Source organism: Ursus maritimus, unplaced genomic scaffold (genome assembly GCF_017311325.1).
Source record: "Ursus maritimus isolate PB19 unplaced genomic scaffold, ASM1731132v1 scaffold_25, whole genome shotgun sequence".
NCBI classification, from domain to species: domain Eukaryota; kingdom Metazoa; phylum Chordata; class Mammalia; order Carnivora; family Ursidae; genus Ursus; species Ursus maritimus.
This window is the reverse complement of record NW_024425008.1, coordinates 19,916,230-19,938,105: the sequence shown is the minus strand read 5'-3', so window position 1 is coordinate 19,938,105 and position 21,876 is coordinate 19,916,230. Positions and strand designations below refer to the sequence as shown.

Genomic DNA, 21,876 nt, shown 5'->3' with positions numbered 1-21,876 from the left:
AGTGTATTGGAAGTTTTGAGGACCAATGTTTGAAAGAATGAATTGGCATCAAGATCCAGTTCAACATCTGTGACAACGTTTTGCATTGCTGACAAGGGTACTAACTGGACAATCATTCCTGCTGCCCTCAAGGAGTACTCCTGAGTGCAAAACAAAATAAATATAAGATAAGGCTCTCTGATCTCAAAGGATTTAAGATCTCTCACCTCTACTATTGCAATATCCTTCTTACCAGTCTCTCGAGTTTAATCTTATTTTCTTCTTTTCTGGTGTATCCCAAATCTCAGTCATTTGGGTCCCACTGTCACCAGTCTTTCCATATCCATCTCTCATCTGCACTATCATGTACTTGTTTCTTTACATTGGCTCTGCTCTTGCTTAACTTCATTGAAAAGGAATTTTTATCTCATTATCATCCGTGAAAAACAAGTATCACTTGCCATAAATAGAATGTTAACCACAAAAATAGTACAATGAAAGTAAAACCACATTATCTAATCTTAGCTGGCTATTGTTGGCTGCCAAAAGTTCTGAGTTTGAGGCCCTAATCTTTCTTTCATAAAGACGAACATTATCAAGACTTAGAGAGGTATTAAAGACATACCAGCACCAAACTGATCATTTCTGCTTGGCTAAATCAAACAGACTGAAAGAGAATTGCAAAAAGAATAACTCTCTCACTACATGAGCTAATGAAATTTAATGTCCCTTTTCCATTTCACTTACAATCAGCTTCTGCACCACATAAAGTCTGCTCATGCTGGGTACCACATATTTATAAACACTGCTCTGATCCATCCCTCTCATAGCCATCAGAATGATCTAACTCAATGTTATTATTTCTCTCCCCCATTCAAAATCCTTCAATAGCTCTTCATTACCTAAGGAAAGAAATCTTACTTCCTTACCATGGTCTATAAGATCCTCCCGGATCAGGCTTAGCCTACCTCTCCACCTTCAACTTTTGTCATCCTCTTTAACTTTATTCCACCAACACTGAACTATTTGTAGTTCTCAGAATGCACCATAGACTCTCATGTCTCTGTGCTATTCCCTCTACATGGCATGCTGTTCCCCAACTACACCTACCTTATCCTCTTTCATTTCCCTTCTATGTTCATTTCTGTTTATTGCTTAGTGCCCTACAAATACACACACATACACACACACATGCACGTGCAAGACATACCATACCAGCTCCAAACCACAACAGGATTCCTTCCGAAACACCTGCCTCTTTTTTCTGCGGGATCTTCCTCCACTGCCTCACCCATGTGTCTCTGGCAGGCACCAACAAGTTCTCACACAACTCCACACCTCTTATCACAACTGATTGGGGTACAGGTGGTCAACCGAACCAAGGTGAACCAGCCAGAGTTCCTGAGAATTTCCTGTGAGAAGCAAAAAATTGGCATCACTCTTTCTCTGCTTTAAGATGTAGAGAGAAACAGGCAAACAAAGCAGAGAGGGATTCTCCACTCCATTTGTGCTGCAGACCAGGTATTTCCTTGCCACTCCTTCTTTCAGGTCATTCACCTTATCCTTTTATGTTATGAAAGAGACCCAGTATCTTTACATTTAAGTCTTTTTCCTAAAGTACTTCAAATTGAGTTTGTTATTTATGACCACGTAATCTAATACATTCCTAATTATCCTTGAAGTCCCAATGCAAGTGCTACTCTTTGGTGAAGCCTTCCCTGACTCTTCCAAGCCAACAAAGTGCCCTTCTTTTATGCCTTCCTGCATCTTGTAACACTGGACCCCATTTCTAACGAGTATCTTTGTCATCTTGACATTTTTGTGTGAGAAATAGTGTTCTATCCTCTTTGCCTGTTTTGATTATTTCATTTACCACCTGATGGGAAGGGAAACTTAGAACATAACAACCTATTGACAGTATGCCCTAAGTAAAGTTGATATTGAGTGAAAAAAGGGCTTTTAAGTTTCAGCTGTTCTACTATGAAGAATTTTTTTTTAACCAAGTTGAATCCTAAAAAGAACTTTAAACAACTTTCAACTACAAGAACTCTCTTCTGCTGCCCAACCAGGATGAAACTAGAAATGCACCCCATAAACAGCAACCACCAAGGGGGAGGTGGTGCCTGGATATGCAGCAGAAAGACTGAGGAACACCCGGAGGGGAGATTCAGAGAAAAAAAAGGAGGTCTGGGAGAGAAGGGACTATAGTAGTCCTATCCATCGTTGAATCTCTGTGAATGAGAAGCAGGCCCATAAAGGAATGTTTTCCACCATCCATGAATGTTCATCTGCGATTGTACTTGGCCAAGTAAGACCGAATTCTCTTAGGTAATTGATTGAACCTATGCACCTTTTCAAATGTTACAAGGCATCACGGGGTCATATCTGTTTGCATATTGATCTCATTTCTAGACTGGATGCTCCTTTTCAAAAGAGATTCTTTCAGTCTTGGCACGTTGAGCATCAGTGTCTAGCCCACTCTTGAGTCGGACTTTGATGCTTACAGCCTATATTTAAGTTAGGAATGCTTTCCAGCTGCAGGTATCAGAATAACCAGTCATAATGGTTCAAACAGTAAAGACATGTAATTATCTGACATGAACAGTCTGGATGCTGGCAGCCCCAAGGTACAATGCTCCATGACATCTAAAGGACCTAGGCTCCTTCTGCTCTTCCACCCTTGGCTTTTTGGTTTTATCTTAGGCTGCTTGTCTTGTGAATGCAAGATGGTTGCCACAATTCCAGGTGTCTCATCTTCAGAAAAGCATATACAAGAAAGGAAGAAAGTGGACTGAGTAGGTAAAGAAGTTTTCCTTTATCAGGGAGGAAAAATCTTTCTCAAACACCCCTTCCACCCCACCTGGTAAACTTCCTCTTATATCGCATTGGCTAGAACTGAGCCACATGGCCATCCCTAGCTACTAGAGAGGCTGGCAAAACTAGTGCAGTCTAGGACTTTTCCATAACTGTGAAAAGTACTTGTATTGCTCGAAGGATTGCCCTTAGACAGGCAAATGGGGCACTGGCTTTCCCCGCAATTTTCCCATTTGTGCTGGAGACTGGCGGGGGCTAACAGTGCTGTCTAGGTGGAGTATCTTGAGCCTAGGCCGGGATCCAAATGTACCTCTTCCCTCATTACATTTCTTGCTTCGGGCACTCTTGGACCCTCTATTCTGCACATGGAATTGATTGGAGGCCCGGAAAAGCTCTTAGATTCATACCTATGGGATCTCTACCAGCCAGTGGCTGGATCCTCCATCCAGAAGAGTGACCTGGAGCATAGATTGCCTCACTGGCCTCTGTGTCACTTCCTTGGAAGGATTGCCCAAGATTGGGCTGCCAGAATGGTACTGGCATGCTGATTTGGGGTGACTCTCACATCATACACAGGATGAATTTAGGGCTCTGGGTTACTGATGGTTCTCTGCCAAATTTTGACTCTAGCTTTGCGTGTAGGCCCACGCATTGGTCCTGACTGGCCATATTCCAACTGCAGTGCTGCTTCTGGTCTACCTGAGGGCAGCTGGCGTGGGGAGCAGGCACTCTTCACTCTGTGCTGGCACCCAGGGCAGTTACCCCTTCTTCTCCATGGGTTCCCCACCAGGTTTTCAGCGGTGGTGAATCCCTCCCAGGGCTTTCTAGTTCCACAATGCCAGCAGGCCCTTCTGGTTGGGGTCCTCTCTTGCCTCTGATCAATGCAATGACCTCTTGCACTTCCTGGTCAGTCCTCAGCCAAGTGGACGAGGGATGGCTGTTCCTTGTGCTCTTCTTGTCTATCCTCTCCTCCCCACCAGGAGCAGTGTGTGCAGGCAGGGGTGTGGTCAACACTGAAAGGGATAGCATTCTAGGATCGGATTAGAGGTGGAGTTCAAGAGAAGACCTGGGGCTGGAAGATGCATTTTCTACCTTGATAAGGTTGCTGTGAGAGTCAAATGAGATTGAGACCATGAGAATCCTTTGTGATATATACAACTGCACACGGATAGTAGTTATTTTTACTTGAAATATAAGAAAACGAAAAAGGAGGAAAGCTAAATGACCCCCCAAGATAAAAAGACCCCATGGGAATATTTTGGGGAAAGAAAGCTCTGATTTTAGGCAGCCTGGGATTGACACCAAGCTCTGCCTCCCCCCAGCTGTGTTAGTTTGGTTTCTGGGCCCTGGTTCCATTTTATAAAGTGGGGATAATAATAGACCTCCACCAGAGGATTTGGGTGAGCATTAAATGAGGAGCTGCTTATCAAGAGCTTAGCCCTGTTTCTGACATATAGTAGATACTTGATAAACAGTAGTCATTGTTCTCATTTTACTGCACAGGTGTTTGTACCAGAGCTACAGATCCCCTGGGAGACAGCCCTGCTCTGCACTAGAAATAAATTGCAAGAAAGAATTTTCGAAATGAGATTGACAGAGGGGCACCTTGGTGACTCTTAGTTAAATGTCCACCTCTTGGTTCTGGCTCAGGTCATGATCTCAGGGTTGTGAGATTGAGCCCTGAGGGCTCCATGCTCAGCACAGAGCCTACCTGAGAGTCTCACCCCCTGCCCCTCCCCTCACTTGCACGCGGGTACTCTCTCTCCGAAATAAATAAAATCTTAAAAAAAATAAGATTGATAGAGGCTGCACCAATCTGTTAGGGTATCAGGCATTTGAGAGACAATATAGCAGGCGGGTAGGAGCGCAGACTTGAGAGCCAGGAGACTTGGGTTTGAATCCTGGCTCAGTCATGCAATATTTATAAGACCCTTGGGAAGTTGCTTAGCCTCTCTGTATCTCAATTTCTTCACCTGTAAAATGGGTCCTTGCGAGGAGTAAGTTAAGGTCCATTAAGTGTTTAGGATGGTGGCTGGCACATAGTGTTAGAAATTATTCAATACTGGGGTGCCTGGATGGCGCATCTGACTCTTGATTTTGGCTGGCGTCATGATTCCAGGGTCATGAGATTGAGCCCCATGTGGGGCTCACACTGGGTGAGGAGCCTGCTAAAGATTCTCTGTGTCCTTCTCCCCCTGCATCTCCTCCACTTTGCTCCCTCTCTAAAAACAACAACAACAACCAAACCCAGAAATTATTCGATACTATTAATTTTATAATTTTGAATTCATTTAAAATTCAAAGTAAAGTTTGTTCTTAAAAATCCCGGTTGGCTTTTATTTCAAGGGGCCTGCATTTTAGCAACTGGAAAAAAAAAGCGCAGAGATATACCCCGTGTCTTTGTGTCACTGCTTATGCTGTCCCCTTTGCCTGAAATCCCTCCTTTTGACCCATAAAACTGCTGCATATTCTCTACTCCCCCAGGACCAGAGCTCATTCTCTCCTGCTCCCTTCTCTCAAACCGGACTGATGTCTCCTTTTTAGTCATCTGTGTATTTCCTGACATTCCTGATAAATGTTTCTTCAACGGAAAGCTGAAAGAGAGTAAGGTGCATGATTTTAAACTCATATTTTGCAGACAAATACAGAATTGTGGTTCATCATGGAGCTGATATCCTTCCTCTCAGAGGACTCCAGGACATGGTGCTTCTAAACCCCAGGAGGAAAATACACAAAGAATAACAAACCATCCCATCTTTAACTAGAAAGAGCTCCAGCTCCCACGGCTGGAACAGTCAGGTAAAGTGAACAGGAGTGGGCTGTAGGTCCAGGAAAGTTTTCGTCCGAATCCCAATTCTGTCATTCAGTGGCTGGTGGCCTGCGAACCAAACATCTGAGCCTATTTTCTTACCTATCTGTTGAGGTCATTACCAGCCCCAAGAGGTAATTTGAGGATAAAATGAGATAGTGCAATGCTGGCATGTAGAAAATGCTTAATGAATTGTTAAGTGAATGAACGGTGCTTTAAAACAAAACAAACAGTACTGTTATTGGCTGAAGCTACACGGCCTTTGAAAGCACAGGGTTGCTTAACGTTGTACACGACTTGTCCTTCTCAGCACATCGTTCCCCACCTTGTCCTGGAGGGCCTTCACACAGCTTCTCAGACACGCAGTCTGGGGTTAATCTGCCATCGAGAAGCCCAGGCAGGCGGAGATTTGGCAAACCCCTTCCCCACACCCCTCTCCTCTCCAGCTGGCTCAGAAAAGCTTCACATTTGCAGCTTCCATGGCAATTACAAGAACCTACCCCCTTTTATTGTTTTTCTTTTCCCAGTGATGGAGCAATCACATGATTTCAACAGGAAAAACAACTCTGGAATCAGAGACTGTCTGGATTGAGCCACAGACTTTCTGGTCTCCGTGTCTGAGTCCCTGGAGAGAAAAGACATTGGATGCTGGTGGGACGGGGGATGAGCTGGGCAGGAAGCTGGGCCAGCATATGCTCACACCAGGCTGGCCAACTGAGCAGATTCTGTCTTGGGATCAAAAACAGTCCAGTTCCAACGAGGAGCTCGTGTTTCCTGAGTGTGGAGGAGCGGGCACTTTACAGGTGGTGTCAAATTTAATCATCACAACACTCTGAAAGGCGTGTTCATCATCTTCCCTACATCAGTGAGGACAGCGAGGCTCCGAGAGGGGCCTCGGAGGAGCGCACAGGAGGCAAGAGCTGTGCCCGCATTCCACACCTTCTACAAGCCCCCGGAGCCTGTGTGTTATCTCCTGGCCCCACCAAACCCTAAAGAGCACACGGATCTCCTGGGATCTTGGGGGAAATGCAAGTTCTGAGTCACTAGGTCCAGGAGAGGGCCGAGACTCTGCATCTCTAACAATCTTCCCGGGGATGCTTCAGATCCAGGGGCTTTCACTGCCAGGGTAAGACCAGTGGGGCTCCCACCTTGGATGCACATTGGAATCACCTGGGAGCTTTCAAACATGCTGATGCCCAGGCCCCATCCTAGAGCTGGCAACTGGATAGGGTACAACGCTGCGCAGGACTGCCGAAACTCCCCGGTGGCTGCTTGAGCCTCTAGGGCCCAGACCTCGCTTCGCTGGGGGGTGAAAGGGTAGGGGATATCTGCAAGCTCCTGAAGCTCCGGGGTCACCCTACATGCCCCTTTCCCAGACACAGAGGCTCTAGGGATGGGCTCTGAGGTCGCCCTTGCAGTGGCCTCTCTCAGCAAACTTCCAGCCTAGGACGAGGCCAGAGCCGCCACCTGTTTCCTTGAAATAGTTCGCAGCTGTGCTGGTGACCTCACCGCCCTGGCTCAGTCTCGGGCCAAGCTGCGATCTGGAAAGCCCTCTTCCCCAGTCCTTCATTCAGGTCGGCTTGGGGCTCCCCCGCGCGGCCGGGCAGCGGGGGGCGGGCTGGGGGTGGGGGGAAGAGGCCCTGGCTAGGCGGGAGCTGCAGGGGAGGACCTTCCCCCCCCCCCGCCCCCCGGGACCCAAGGTGGCCGGGCTGTGAGCGCTGCTGGCAGCCTCGCCCCTGGTCCCTCCACAACACGGGAACTGATGAAATCGCACGTTCTCCTCCTCCCTCTCAATGATGTCTAAACAAACACACGTTGGAGTACACAAGCGAAAACGGAAAGGATGTCTCCTCTTCCCCTTACGCTTCCTAGAGGCAACCACAGGTTTCCGTGGGGCTCATAGCCAACCAAACTTTTTGCTGTGCATAAATACGTATATTTACACACACGTAATTACTGTTTTATAAACAAAAGTCACCATGTAATACTTTCCCAAACACTATCTTGGATATCTTTTCCGTACATACACATACACACACGTTATTTTAGAGTATCTCAAACTTGTCTGGGAATCAGAATCTCCTGGGGGCACTTTTTAAACACACAGTCTCACCCCAGACCCGCTGAGTCAGAATTTCTCAGAGGCCTGAGAAGTATTTAGGGATTTGTATTTTTAATAAGTGTTTTGGGTAGTTCTTTTTTTTTTTTTTTAATTTTAAAATTTTTAGGGGCACCTGGTTGGCTCAACTGGAAAAGCATGGAACTCTTGATCTCAGGGTCATGAGTTTGAGCCCCAAGTTGGGTTGGGTATAGAAATTACTTAATTTTTTAATATTTAAAAGTTGAGATATAACTGACATATAACATTGTATTCGTTTTAGGTACAACATTTCAGGTGGTTTTTGTGGAAAATGTCTTGCCTTTTTATTTATTTTTTAAATAATAATATTTTTTTATTATATTATGTTAGTCACCATACAGTATATCCCCATGTCTTGCCTTTTTAATAATTGTACCTGTGCAATATAAGGATGTACCATTGTTTAATTATTGGCCCCCAATTGTTGAACATTTAGGTTGTTTCAGTAGTTTCTTCAAACTCTACACAATACTACAAACATATGCACTATACAGGTACCCATGAATGTGTTTCTGAAGAACTGAAGGATGGTTTCCAAGGAGCAGAAGCTTCCCTGAAACTTCTTGTCCCATCTCAGAGTGTGTGTGTCTGAAGCATGGAAACTCAGAGCAGGGCAGAAGCTGGAAACCTGCATAGTCAAGACCAGTACCGTCCACCGAATATGCAAGGTGAGTCGCAGACATCATTTAAGCTTTTCAGTCACCACATTCATTTTAATCATATATTTTATTTAAGTTGATATATCAAAAGTATTATCTCAACATATAATCAAATGAAAATTACTAATAAAATACTTTACATTTTTTCATGCTAAATCTTTGAAAATCGGTATGAATTATACCCTTGACAGCACCCCTCACCTCAAACTAGCCACAGTCCAAGGGCTCAGCAGTCCCATGAGGCAAATGGCTATTGTATTGGGAAGTGCAGATCTAGATCTTTTATTTTCCTGGGGAGATAATTGAAGGGGACAGGAAAGGCACAATTGTGTAGCGTCTACACTGCACTTGTCCCTGAAGGGACACTTAACATTCATCATTGTTAATTGAGGGGTGAGATCTTTGCAGAGGATTAAGCTGAATAATATTTCGGGTTAAAGACATCGTCTCTTCAGAACAGCCCTATGAAGAAGGCAGGGCATGGGTTCTTGTGATGCCCATTGTTTCAACTTGAGGTTGATAATTTGTGTGGATCACAGTGCTGCAAACACAGAGGAGGAACCAGAACCATGTCTTTAGATTTCAGAGTCTGTGCTTTTTTTCTTAATCCCACAGATCTCTCTACAACAGTTGTTTAAAATCCATTCTTACGTTAACACGAAGAGAGAACTGACAACAAATTAAGAGAATTATGAGAAGTCACATCATCAATCTAAAGAGTGTGCAGTTCTGGAGACTCGTGGTTAAAAACATGTGTGCTGACGCCTCCTGGTGGAGATCAGAGTTATTGCAAGCCACTGGGAAATGCGCCTGTGGGCCTTCCTAGTTCACCGAGTATACAAAAATAGGACAACTATTACATAAAGGTCATTGAAATAAAAAAAAAAGATTCCTCGTACTGGGAAAAGTTGGGAATCATTGAGGTAGATGTCTTTGTCTCAGACTGTCAGAGGGATGGTCACAAACTGAATAGCTGCGGGTTCTGCTTCAGATATATCTTTTTTAATTTTTAAAGTATGTACAATCATACTTGGTCATATCTCAGTTCCTAAGTTTACAAGTGGGTGTGTTAGTGTGTCTATTCTCCGGCTAGGTTGTCAGCTCCTCAAGGGGGAAAGACTTGAACCCTAATTTAAGGCTCTGGACATTCTGGGCACATGAATGAATATTGTTGATTGCCCGGGGAAAAAATGGGTTAAGAGCATAAAATAAATATGGTGTTTGTAATGGAAGCTATTGATTTTGCCCACCCTGAATCCTTTTCTTTCCCCCTCAAACCACAGAGCCCAGTGAGGCTGTCAGTCAAGGACCCTGCTTCTCCTGGCTGACGGGTGGGCCTAGAGATTTGGCTCTTTCTAGATAGTGACAGGGCAATGCTTCATCTTCAACAGCCGGGCCAACAATTTCTATTGACTAGATCTTTAGGCTCTCTAATGCTTCACCTTTTTCTAGTATGATTCTGAGACCTCCCTCCCCCTGACCCCCAGCCTAATGATACATTCCTTTTTCATTATTTCCAGAATAAATCTAAAATATAATGTATTACATTTCCATTTAATTCTGCAAGCATTTGGAAGTTTGAGCAAGTTCTCATAAGCATCAAAGGAATGGGAGACTCCTAGTTGTCAAACATGCAACTAGCCGTTTTCCTCCAGAGATCAAAATGGCAACTAACAACTCAATGGGTAAGATTGTCTTTTAAAAATGTTATACTATAATTTGGTAATCCCCAAGGGTCTTGGACACCAGCAAGAGCTGTTAGGTGAGGACAAAGAGAAACCCTTTGTGATTTGGCTTCAGACTGGGGCCTGTTGAAGCTGGAAGACTAGCAGTTCAGGCTCCTGGTGCTGGAGCCACACTGCACCCCCTTTAGTCAATAACCATGACTGCAGCAGGCTGACATGGGGAATTCGGTCCTCCATCACCCAAGAGAGACCCACTGAGGTCAGCTGCCCTGCTGACACTACAGGTCCTACCCCTTATGACCTCTCCCTCCCTACCAGCCCCACACTCCTGACCCACCACAACCCCTCACTAACCCCAACGCCTCAACAGGAGGGGACACATCCTGACCTCCACCCACAGATCCTCAGACTGGGTCCCCACTCTTGGCCAGGCTTCAGAGAAAGATCTGGGTCCTTCCACCAAAGCTAAGGTGGCAGCACTGAGTTATTTTTAGAGACCATATTTGCAAGCACTAAAAAATCAAATATTGGGGCACCTGGGTGGCTCAGTCAGTTAAGCATCCACTCTTGATTTCAGCTAAGGTCGTGATCTCAGGGTCATGGGATCGAGCCTTGGATTGGGCTCCTCGCTTAGAGGGGAGTCTGCTAGAGATTCTCTCTCTCCCTCTGCCTCCACCCTCCACCCAGTGCTCTCTCTCTCTAAAAAATTTTTAAAAAAATCTTTCAAAATCGAATATTAACAAATTCAAGGTGCTATAACAACAATACCAACACAATGATGTCACCGCTGTTGACTATGGACAAGCTACCATATTCGCAGTGATTCTACAACCTGTGAAAAGAATGTCAGTAACCTCCATGTTTTTTGGGTTTTGCTCATTATTTTATACAAGTTAACCATCAACAAAATGCCCTAGCAGTGGCTTTTGGACTAAGCCATGGGTTTTATTGGGAGTGGAGTCAGCGCTGAATGCATGAATCCATACTCAATGCCAGTTGATGGCAACCTGATGACGAAATTTAGACAAGAGCTTGATGAGGCTTCATTCAATTGGGTGGCAATGTTAATGGCAGAAGGGGGAAGTTTCCAGACACTGAGCATGTAAAGAGCTCCTCACTGGCTTCTGATATTCTGTGCCTAGGAAATGAGTCACTGAAGGCAAGAACGTTGGAGGAAATTTTGGTTGCAGAATATTCACCAAATCAGGCGGGGACTCTTTGCCCAAGAACAGAAGTTACTGTGGCAAGAGTGAAAAGTCATTGGCTGGGATTCACATCCGGCCACGTGGCAGTTACCTGTGTGCTTGAGCAGAGAGATGAAGATGGGAAGTCCAGGAAGCTCCATTTTTGAGCTCCACACAGAGTTTCCTTCCAGCTGGGGGGGTGTTATGGGAAACCCCGCGGTGATAAAATCTGACCCCTGTGTTGTCACAGACACAGACAGTGGAGACAGAGCCCCCTGCTATTCTAGCAAATCCTTAAATCCAGCTACGGAGAATATCCTTCCATCCTTCCATTGGTGATGTAAAAGGGGGGCAGTGCTGGTTTTGCCAACACTGTTTAAAGAAGATGTACCAAAAAGTACAAATGCTGTTACATTCAGATTTTTTCTTTTTAAAAAAAGAGGGAGGGAGGGTGTGTCCACATGTGCCTGGGAGCACGAGTCTGGGGAGGGGCAGACAGAGAGCGTCTCAGGCAGACTCCCTGCCCAGTGCCAGCTGGCACAGGGGCTCCGTCCCACGATCCATGAGATCACGACCTGAGCTGAAACCAGGAGTCTGATGCTTAACCAACGGAACCACCCAGGCGCCCCAGTTTTTTGACTTTTGTCAGAATGTTTGCATAGGTGACATAATCACATGGTTCAGGGTATACAGTCCAAAGTGTATCTCCCATCTCTGTCCTGTCACCACTCAGTTTTCCTCCTCCAAGCACACCGATGTCACTAGCACCACATCTATTTTTGTCCTGCGGTAACTGAGGCACATATGCGTACATATGCATTCGTCCTCTCCGTTTTTACAAGAGTAGAGCCATTTTGTAAACATTCTGCTCCTTGCATTTTTCATTTAATATATTTTGGAGATCTTGTCATATTAATATGCAGGAGGACTCCTACTTTTTTTGTGGTTACATAGTATCATATTCCTTGGGTGTAGCATAATTTGACCAACCAGTTCTTACTGATGGACATTTACATGATTTCTCATCTTCTGCTATTACCAGCAGTGTTGCAATCCTTTGCACCACACGTTCTCAACAGGGACCATATCACATCTAAAGGGATGCGAGTGTGTTCTTGGCAGGGGGAAAAAGAATCCTCCTCTACTTATAAAGCACAGATACACACAGAGTACTTAAACACATATTCAGTATATGTGTGGTATCAAAATTTTATGAGGGTGGAAGCAGGTGATTAGGGGAAGAACAAATCCACAAAAGTTCCTTGGGATACCAGCAATGCAACAAAGTGGCCAAACACTCACACTGCCTTAGTCCAGTCCCTGCTGCCAGCAGGACACAGGATCGCCATGACTGGCGTAGACCTGGCACATACTCTGGAACTGGGCACGTTGATGTTGGAGCAAAGCTGGGATGCTACCGGCAGGAAGATGAGGGTGACTGACTTTAGTCTCGAGGCTGCTGGCGTCTGGACCAGGCACATCCTACTCGGAGCACGAGGACCCTGGGAGCCTCCCTTTGACTCTCTGTCCATGTGAGGCCGAGGACCTGGGATGGACGAATGAACACAGCTTTCCAGTGACAACCTTGCCTCTTTCTTGACTTATTCAGAACCAATTGAAATAGTAACATAGTTTTCTCTTGATTTTAGAGTATCTAGATTTTAAGAAGTCCTCACAAATGTCGTCACTCAGTCAAAGTCCATTTATTCCTCCCCGCTGACTTACTCGTTCAACACCAGTAAGAGTTTAGGATAAGTCTTAACCTCCTTTTGACATTCTTTGAGGAAAGGGGTAATGAATTTGCTAAGAGAGTAGAACTTAATGTTCTCACGCACAAAAGAGAGAGAGAGAGAGATCCATTTGTGAGGTGATGGTTGTATTAATTAACTAGAAAGGGGGGGACCCATTCCCAATGAATATGAATATCAAACCACCACCATGTACGCTTCAAATATCCTAGAATTTTATATGGCAATCATACGTCAACGAGCTGAAATTGGGGGGAAAAAACCAATTAAAAAAAAAACTATTGTGAGCCCTGCTCCTGTTCAGGGCTAGTTAACACAGGAGAGCATTTATCCCCTGAAGACATGTGGGGCTCACACACATGTGAGCCTCCTGTTTCTCTTGGATCCCCTTTCTGGGGCGCACACAGAGACGAGGGAGCCATTTCCCTCACCACACCCCGCTGTTTCCTTTCTCAGTCCGTCAGACTTTTTTCCTCCTCGTGAAAGATTGCCAACCCTTGCCCGGCCTTCCTGGGGAGGAATCGGCTTCCTGCTTCTGACCTGCATCTATTCTTTCCTTCATCAGGAGCAGAGCCAGGTGGGAGGGTTGGCCAGTGGGGCGGATCCCTCAAGTCACGAGGGGCAAGAACATGTCACCGAAATGCTAAAACCCACCCATGAAATGCAACCAGGTGAAGAACACCTTGTTTCCAAGAATTCCTCTCAGGGAGGGTGCACCCTGGGGCCGGAAGGGCTGCTTCAGGCAGTGTCTGGAGGGAGCGGCAGGACCCCTCACGCACCCATGGCACCTGCTCTGGGAATCCCGGTGGCCCCCAGCTGCTTTCCAGGGAAGGGGGTCCCTTTTAGAACATGTTTCCTGCTTGAATTATGCACATTCAGGGTGAGCTGGAAGGCTCAGGATGGTGGGGGAAGGCTGAGTTGCCCTCCCACCTTCCACCCTCTTCTCTAAATGGAGTTGGAACAAATATTTATTTATTTAAAAAGATTTTATTTATTCATTTGAGAGAGAGACAGAGAGAGCACAAGCAGAGGGAGCAGCAGAGGGAGAGGGAGAAGCAGACTCCCTGCTGAGCAGGGAGCCTAATGTGGGGCTGGATTCCAGGACCCGGAGATCATGACCTGAGCTGAAGGCAGATGCTTAACCATCTGAGCCACCAGCCACCCCTTGAACAAACATTTAAAGAATAGTACTTTGATCTGTGTCCATGATTAGCCTAGGGGTCCCGGTCTAGTTGTAATCGGTGTTCATATTTTCTAAGACCTTTCTTTGTTTGTTGGAAACATACATTTAAAAAGAAAAAAAAAAAGTGGGGCACCTCGGTGGCTCAGTCAGTGAAGCATCTGCCTTTGGCTCAGGCTCAGGTCATGATCCCCAGGTCCTGGGATCAAGCACCCCCCCCAATCGGGCTCCCTGTTCAGTGGGGAGCCTGTTTCTCCCTCTCCCTCTGCCTGCCGCGCCCCCTGCTTGTGCTCTCATGCACTCTCTCTCTGTCAAATAAATAGATAAAATTTAAAAAAAGAAAGAAAAAGAAAAAAAGTTTTCCAATAATCACTCAAGTCCCCGAAGCCATAAAGGAAAAAATTGATATATTTGACTCCACAACCAAAAGCATGATGACTGAAACCACCACAGCCATAGTCAGCAAATATCAAAGTGGGAAAAGACTGCGATTCATTTTACAGCAAGAGGCTAATTTCCTTAATATATAGAAAACTCATAAAAAATCAATAAGGATCAATAATCCTAATTGGAAAAGTGAACAAACGACACGATGAATGGTCCACAGAGAAAGAATTCCATGACTCCCGGTACGCGGGGATGGTCATCTGCACTCAACGGAAATGCAAGCTAACAGCATTGCGAGGCTCTGGAGATTCTTACTGGAAAAATGAGATCATCTTTTGTGGCAGACATTCTCCCTGCCCATTCTGAGTTAACTGTAGTGAGAGACACGTCCTGTGCACAAAGAGGTAAACTGAGGTAAGCTTAAAAAGATGAGTTTATTTGGGGATAACAGAGGAACTGGAATTCGGGACAAGAGAACTGTAGCAAGTTGCAGGTGAGTCCGTTGAGGGTTTGGGGTAGCTATGTGTGTGGGCAGGGAATGGAAAGAGGGGAGAGATCAGTTAAAGTCCATTAAAATTTAAAAAATAATGGAGACCAGCTTTGAAAGCTTCCCAAGCAGACAAAACTAGCCCAGTCACACAAACAAAGCTCCAGTCAGCCCCTTTGTGGGACCAACCCAACCTAGTCATCTCCTGCTCACGCCTCTGGGGAAACTTCCCAGGGTTGATACGAGACGACCTCTGATCAACTTCTCATCCCAGAACATTCCAAAAACTATCACTTTTCTGTAAATCAGGCACTTATGGGAAATCCGTCTCTTAGTCCATAAGTTTGGTCTCCCTGAGGGCACATGCATGAGATTTTCCATTTTGTTCCAGTTCTATTTTAGATTGAAATGGTTTCACACCCACCACAAGGGCCTGCTTCTGTCTGTTTCTCAGCTTCTCGTGGGTGTAGAAGGAGTAAGACTGGAAGGCGGAGGACAAGGAGGCTCCGGGAGGCAGCGCATGGAGGGACCTCTGGGAGCGGGCCTCTGCTTCCCACGTCCTCGCATCCAGCAGCAGGGTAGACAGGACGGCGCGTGGGGCTGCTGTCAGACAGCCTCAGCCTTCTGCTACCTCGGTGTTTTAAAAACGAAACAGCACAAGAGGGGCAAGGAGACTGCGCTGATGTTGCCAAATGGAGGCCCAGACGATAAACACGGGGAGTCTGGAGGGTGGGAAGATGACTGTGTGGGGGTGAAGGGACACTTCCAGCACGCCTCGAGGGCCCTCTACGTAGAGGCAGGGGGGCCTCTGTTTGAGAATCCAAGCTGTTTTTGCTTTGTCTCAGCATCTTCGCAGGAAAGAACTCTCTGAGAGCAGTCAAAGCACAAAGATACGGAGCAGGGACGCTGGACTAGAGGTGGATGAGGGGACACATTTCAGTACAGCCTGGGGTCTGGACCTTAGTCTGTCCCTGATGCCAGCTTCTGCGAGAGTCTGGGGGGCAGCTGTACACCCGAAGGAGCTGCTTCATGAACGTCTCTCTTCAGGGCGGGAGCACACGGTGAAGCTCCTTTGGAGCCATTGACTGGAATGGGGCTGAGGGACACATTCATCGTGGGAAGTATCTCCGTGCCCTTTGGGGCAGGGGCCCACATCGTACAAAAGAAATATCACCCCTGGAGAAGACGGGAGACATTACCTGAGTTAGCAGGAGATCCCAAGACCATGTCTGAGGCTGCCTGGAGTCCAACTAAGTGGAGGGAGGTGGGTCCAGGGTTCTCACAGAGAGTGGAGCTGGAAGCCAAAGAAATATGTCGATGTGATAATATTTTTACCTCTGAGGTGACAGTATCTGCGAACACACTGGATTGGTTAGATAGGAGACAGGTGGAGTAAGAAGGGCCAGGTTGTTGGGATTCTGGCAGCAAGCTTGGGGAGGGCTTTAGCCTGTAATGGTGAGCTATGGATGGTTCTTGAGTGGAGGAAATGCGTGTCTCTTGCAAATTGTTTGAGCAAGATTAGTCTGATATATAGGGGAGATCGAAGGGGAGGGGAGCAGAGATGACATGGAGACGCTAAATGGTAGGACTGGAAGATCTTAGCCAACATAATAATAAGCAGGAGTGAAGAGGGTGGAGGAGGTGAGACAGAGCACAGGGGAAGCATCTGTTTTCAGATGGGGGTGTCTCCTCTGCCTCCAGCCCTTGCCTCCCCATTTCCTGGCTGACTCCAACTTGTCCTCTACACTCCAGCCCTTCTTTCAGGAGATCCTCCAGCTACCACCTCCCTCTGCCAGCCAGGGGGCGGGACCCCACCTCCATCACTCCCTCAGAGCCAGGGTGGGCAGGGGCCACCGCCATCACTCCCTCCCAGCTGGGGGGGGGGGAGGCAGAGCCACACCACCTCCATCACCCCATCACCCCCCTGACCCACGGGGTTGGAAGTGTGCCTTGGTCTGCCCCCTCTCTGGGCTGTGTGTCTCTCTTAAGGGCAGCGAGCTTGATTTTTCAGCGTTACATTGTGCGCCCAACATGCATGTTATATGTGCTTATGGGGCTAGAAAAGAGGGAAGAGTCTAAAATGCCTCACCGGTTCTGGTTTTTTTAATTTTCTTTTTGTTTTTGTTACATCTTAATTTTTTCAGATGTCGTCTTAACAAGTGAAAGTCGTACTGATGCGTGGGCAGCATAGGGGTAAGGCCGTGATTCTCAACGTTTCAAAACCTATCATTATGCAATGGAGCTTTTTAAAGATTCTTTTTCACCTAATCGTCTTCCTCCCAGCTCCCCATGGATAAAATCTTAATGCCGCACATTCACTGTGTATCTGTGTGTGTGCTGGGGTCCTTGGAGGGTGACAACCGACTGTAATATCTAAGACTTTTTCACATACTCCCTCCCCCAACAATAAAAAATTTTCCCCCTTTGGGAACATGTCACCCCTATGGAGAATACATGGTGTGGGGTGAGTGCATTTGTTTCTCTGGACTGTTGTAACAAGTTACCACAAACATGTGGCTTAAAACAGCAGAAATTTATCGTCTGACAGTTCTGGAGCCCGGAGGTCCAAAATCAAGTTGTCAGCAGGGCTAGGCTCCCCCAAGGCTCTAAGGGGGAATTGTTCCTTGGCCTCTTGTAGCTTCTGGTGACTCTGGACACTTGCTGGCTTGTGTCTGTGTCACTCCAGTCCCTTCCCATGGACTCTCTCCTGTCTTCCCCTTTTCTGTCAGTGTCGAATCTCCTTCTGTCTTTCTCTCAGAAGGACATCTGTCATGGGATTTAGGGCCTGCCCTGATATTCCAGAAGATCTCATCTGGAGATCCTTAACTTTTTCCAAAACAAGGCCACATTCACAGGCGCCTAGGTCAAGGAATGAAAATGTCTTGTTGGAGCCACCACTGAAGCCACCACAGTGACTAAAATATTTTTAGGGGACGCCTGCCTGTGTCAGTGACACAAGCAAAAAAGCTCTGTGAACATTTCACAACGCACAGTGCTGGTCCGGTGTGGTTATTCAAATTCTGCGGCGCTTCTAGCAGTTACAAGGATTTTGTTGGGGGAAGCCGGGGAGGATAGGCCCCTCAGATTTCCCCCATCCCCAGAAAAGACCATTTTTTTCCCTCCGCCCCCTCTCCTCAGGTGTAGCCATTTGGTGCCCTCTAGTGGATCTTTTGGTAACTGCAAGTCTTAATTTTCCCAGGAAAAGATTCAGCTTTTAAACGATTAGCTATAAGAGCCATAGAACAACAATTAAACAACGGCAGAAGGGACTTGGGGCATCTACATTATAACCCACCACAACTTACCGTCCACTCTCGGAGAAGCGGAGCGGGGCAGAGGACGCTGGCTGCGCTGTGGCTTCTGTACTCTTGTTTCCTGCTTTTCAATTTGCAAAGGGCTCTGTCCCTTCAGTGGGCTGCCTTCAGTGTGCTGTCCTGCCCTCTGTCTGGAGCACAGTCACCCCTCGGAGGGGCCTCCAAGCCCGTGAGAGCACCCGCTTGCTCTCCCTGCCCTCAGAGGGCTTCGTAGCAGGGATTTCTCCTCCCTGTGTGAATGGGGAGAAGAGAGCAGGGGGAGCAGGGCATCTGACTCCAAGTGGGTAAATCACACAGTAATAAACCCTGCAAGGAAGTTCATCTGCATTTAAGCAGGTTTTCTCAAGGGCTGACTCTGGCTCTTAACCGTTTTTTAATAATGTTATTTTTAAGTCCATCCACAAATTCAAACATTAACCGAATTGATTTGTGTGTCAGGCATCATGCCAAGCTCTGGGCACGCACGAGTGAGTCAGGCGGAAATGGTGTCATTCTAACTCCGATTTGCCAACAGGGAGACCGAGATTGAACAACTGCTGTGAATCATCAATGATAAGAAGGGCTGTAAAGGGAGAACACGGAGGGAGGCACAACAGGTGAGCCAGATTTAGTGTGGGGCTAGGCAAGGAACTAAGCAAAGCCAGGGATGAACCCTGCGCGTACACACACTTCTCCCCTGGAGCAATTCATCTTTTTCACCAGTTCAGCTATTTCAGGAAAGCGGATGTGGGAGGTCTCCTGCTAAACTTGTAGACAAATCAGGTAGGGGCATCAGGTAGGACAGTTACATTAATGCTCTTAAAAATTGAAATCAGGGGGGCGCCTGGATGGCTCAGTCGTTAAGCTTCTGCCTTCGGCTCAGGGCGTGATCCTGGCGTTCTGGGATTGAGCCCCACATCAGGCTCCTCCACTGTGAGCCTGCTTCTTCCTCTCCCACTCCCCCTGCTTGTGTTCCCTCTCTCGCTGGCTGTCTCTGTCAAATAAATAAATAAAATCTTTAAAAAAAAATTGAAATCGGGAACAGCAGCTTTGGTTCCGAACTCTTGGGGGCCATTTTAAAATGAAGTCCTTGAGGATGAGCCTTGGTGTCTCTGATTCCCTGGGTCACCCTATTTCTCCACAATTCATAACAGGAGGTGCATAGAGAAGTTATCTAAAGCAAGTCAAACACTGATCTCTCCATAACCAACAGACTATTTGTTAAATTCAAAGTTTGCTGATGCCGGGAAGGAGAACAAATGTGTGATGATGGCAGCCTGTCCCCAAGATGGTCCCCATCAATTCCTTCCCGCTCTGCCCGCCCATCGGATTCTCCACTGGGAGGTGGCATCTATTCCTCCGCCCCATACCCCGTGGATCTGGGCTGGCCTCGGTGACTCACTGACCTGTAAGATGCAGTGGAAATGATGTTGGGGACTTCCAAGGCCAGGTCCTAAGATGTCATACAGCTCCACCCGGGCTCTTGAGATGCTCTGAGCCCCGAGACCCCCACACATGATGGGGCCATCCCAGCCCAGGCACCAGGTGTGAGTGAAGGAGCTGTCTTGGGTATCCTGGCCTGGAGGATGTCAAACAGAAGCTGTTCAAGCCACCCCAGCAGGGGCCTCAGACAGGGTGGCACGGAGATGAGCCCACCTCCAAGCGCTCTAGATGTTTTCTCCTGCCTTTAAACTTGTAAAGCCACAGAAGATGCCTGGAGACACTGCTTTAGCAACACAGGCTGAAAATAGAACAGCGTGTTAGCAGGGACTGGAGCAACGCTGACATGTGGACTGGAGAACGTTGCAATATTTGGTTGTTACTTTTTCCTGTTCCTCACAGCTCTGTGTTCACACCTCCTCTCTAAACCTCCCCATGCTGCATTGAGGAGACAGCATAACACGCTACTTAAGAACTTGGGTTTTCTAGTGAAGTGTCTTATGTGAATTCCAGTTTTACATTACACTGAGTGGCCTTGAGCAAATGGCTTAGCCTAGACCTCAGTTTCCTCATCTGTTAAATGGGAATGACACACATAGTACCAACATCATGGAGCACTTGAGATTAAGTTCAATAATGCATGTAAAGCACTCAGTGCCTGTCATCTCTTCACATTTGGTGATCAGTCAATCCAGTGGTGGTTGGTGGTGATTCCCAGAGCACAAGGCCTGATCTTAACTCATCTTTAAATTCAATGTACATTTCAGTGCCTGGGACACAGTGATTAATAAAGGCTGTTGCATGTATGACAAAGTGAAACCTTATGTTATAAACTGTAAGATCGACCTTTTTACCATAAAGGATAACTTTGCCTGTAAATTATTTGGAGCTAAGCACTTTAGGTCAATGGAATATGTCATTTCTATTATGAAGTCCTGTAAGAATCGGGTGTCAGTGGAAAATTAACTAATTTCCATTGCTTTTGGCCTTTGAAAGCTCCAAGGGCTGGACAGGACAGGACTTTAATGACCATTCCTTGCAACCTGTCTCATGGTGCATATGTAAAGGGAGTGGTTTGCCCCAGGCCACCCCGCTGCTGTAGGGACAAGAGCCCAGTGCAGAACTCCTTCTGCGTTATGCTGGTGAAGGTGATGGATGGAGTCCTTACCCTCTTCCTTTGCATTGCAGGGCCATTCCGTGTGGTCAGGACCGATCACTAATCTCTTCTACAAAGGGACGGCGCACCTCTGGAGAGGCAATGGGAGAACCTGTCGCGAAGGCAAGAACCACATTTAGGCCATGCATGTGGTGTGGGGACACTTCCTTTATGCATCTGTCCCACTTGTCATCATGACGCTTACACCGGAACAATGACTCATCGGTAAAAAGCCCCTTTTATTAGTACTAATAAGTCTGCTGGGATGCAATTTAATTTTTCTGTAATTAAGGTTGGGGTTTCCTCCTGGTTCTTGGGTCTTTCTTCTATTTCACTGCTTTCAGGCATAAATGTCCTGTTCCTAACTTCCTTTACTGTATGTCTGCTGAGACTCAATAGATTCTTCTTTGGTCTAGCAAACACGAGGACATAAATTATCAGTTAAGTTAGTTATGTAGTTTTAATTGTTTTAAGTTTTAAATGAGTGAGAAAACACAGATACCAAGTAAACAAACTTAAGGCTTCTTCAACTGCTTTTTTTCTTGCCTTTGAACTCATAGAGGCTGCTGTTCACAGCTCTGGTGTGGACAGTTCTGCTTACGGCACCTTTTAAATTTAGAGTCAAAATAGGGACTATAGGAAGATCTTGCACTGTTTTCACCTCTGCGTTCTGGCAGCCAATTTCTGTGCGTTGTGTAAGATGATGCCAGCCAAAGAACACTGTTCAAACAGTACGGAGAAGAAAATAACATATTTGTGTAGGTTGGAAAAATTCAAGTAAATTCTTTACTAGGGCATAAGGATAATAAGACCAGCTGGATGAGTCCCTTCCCCCTCCTCCCTTGCACAATCAAGACTAGTTTCTATTTGTTTTAAAAGATTTCGTTTAGAACAAAAAAATTCAATTAATGAATT

General features: G+C 46.4%; 1 long non-coding RNA gene across 2 annotated transcripts; it reads right to left on the bottom strand.

Annotated features, from left to right (window-relative positions):
* Positions 1-12,440: 12,440 nt before the first annotated feature.
* LOC103670584 lies at positions 12,441-19,016 on the bottom strand. 2 transcript variants are annotated; one of them, XR_005837572.1, is made up of 3 exons: positions 18,378-19,005; positions 16,272-16,366; positions 12,441-12,816 (listed from the first exon to the last, which is right to left on the bottom strand). It is a non-coding gene; the product is annotated as an uncharacterized LOC103670584 (long non-coding RNA). The 2 variants fall into 2 exon arrangements; XR_570613.2 differs by lacking the exon at positions 12,441-12,816 and having other exon boundaries at positions 15,001-16,366; positions 18,378-19,016.
* Between the last annotated feature and the right edge of the window lie 2,860 nt (positions 19,017-21,876).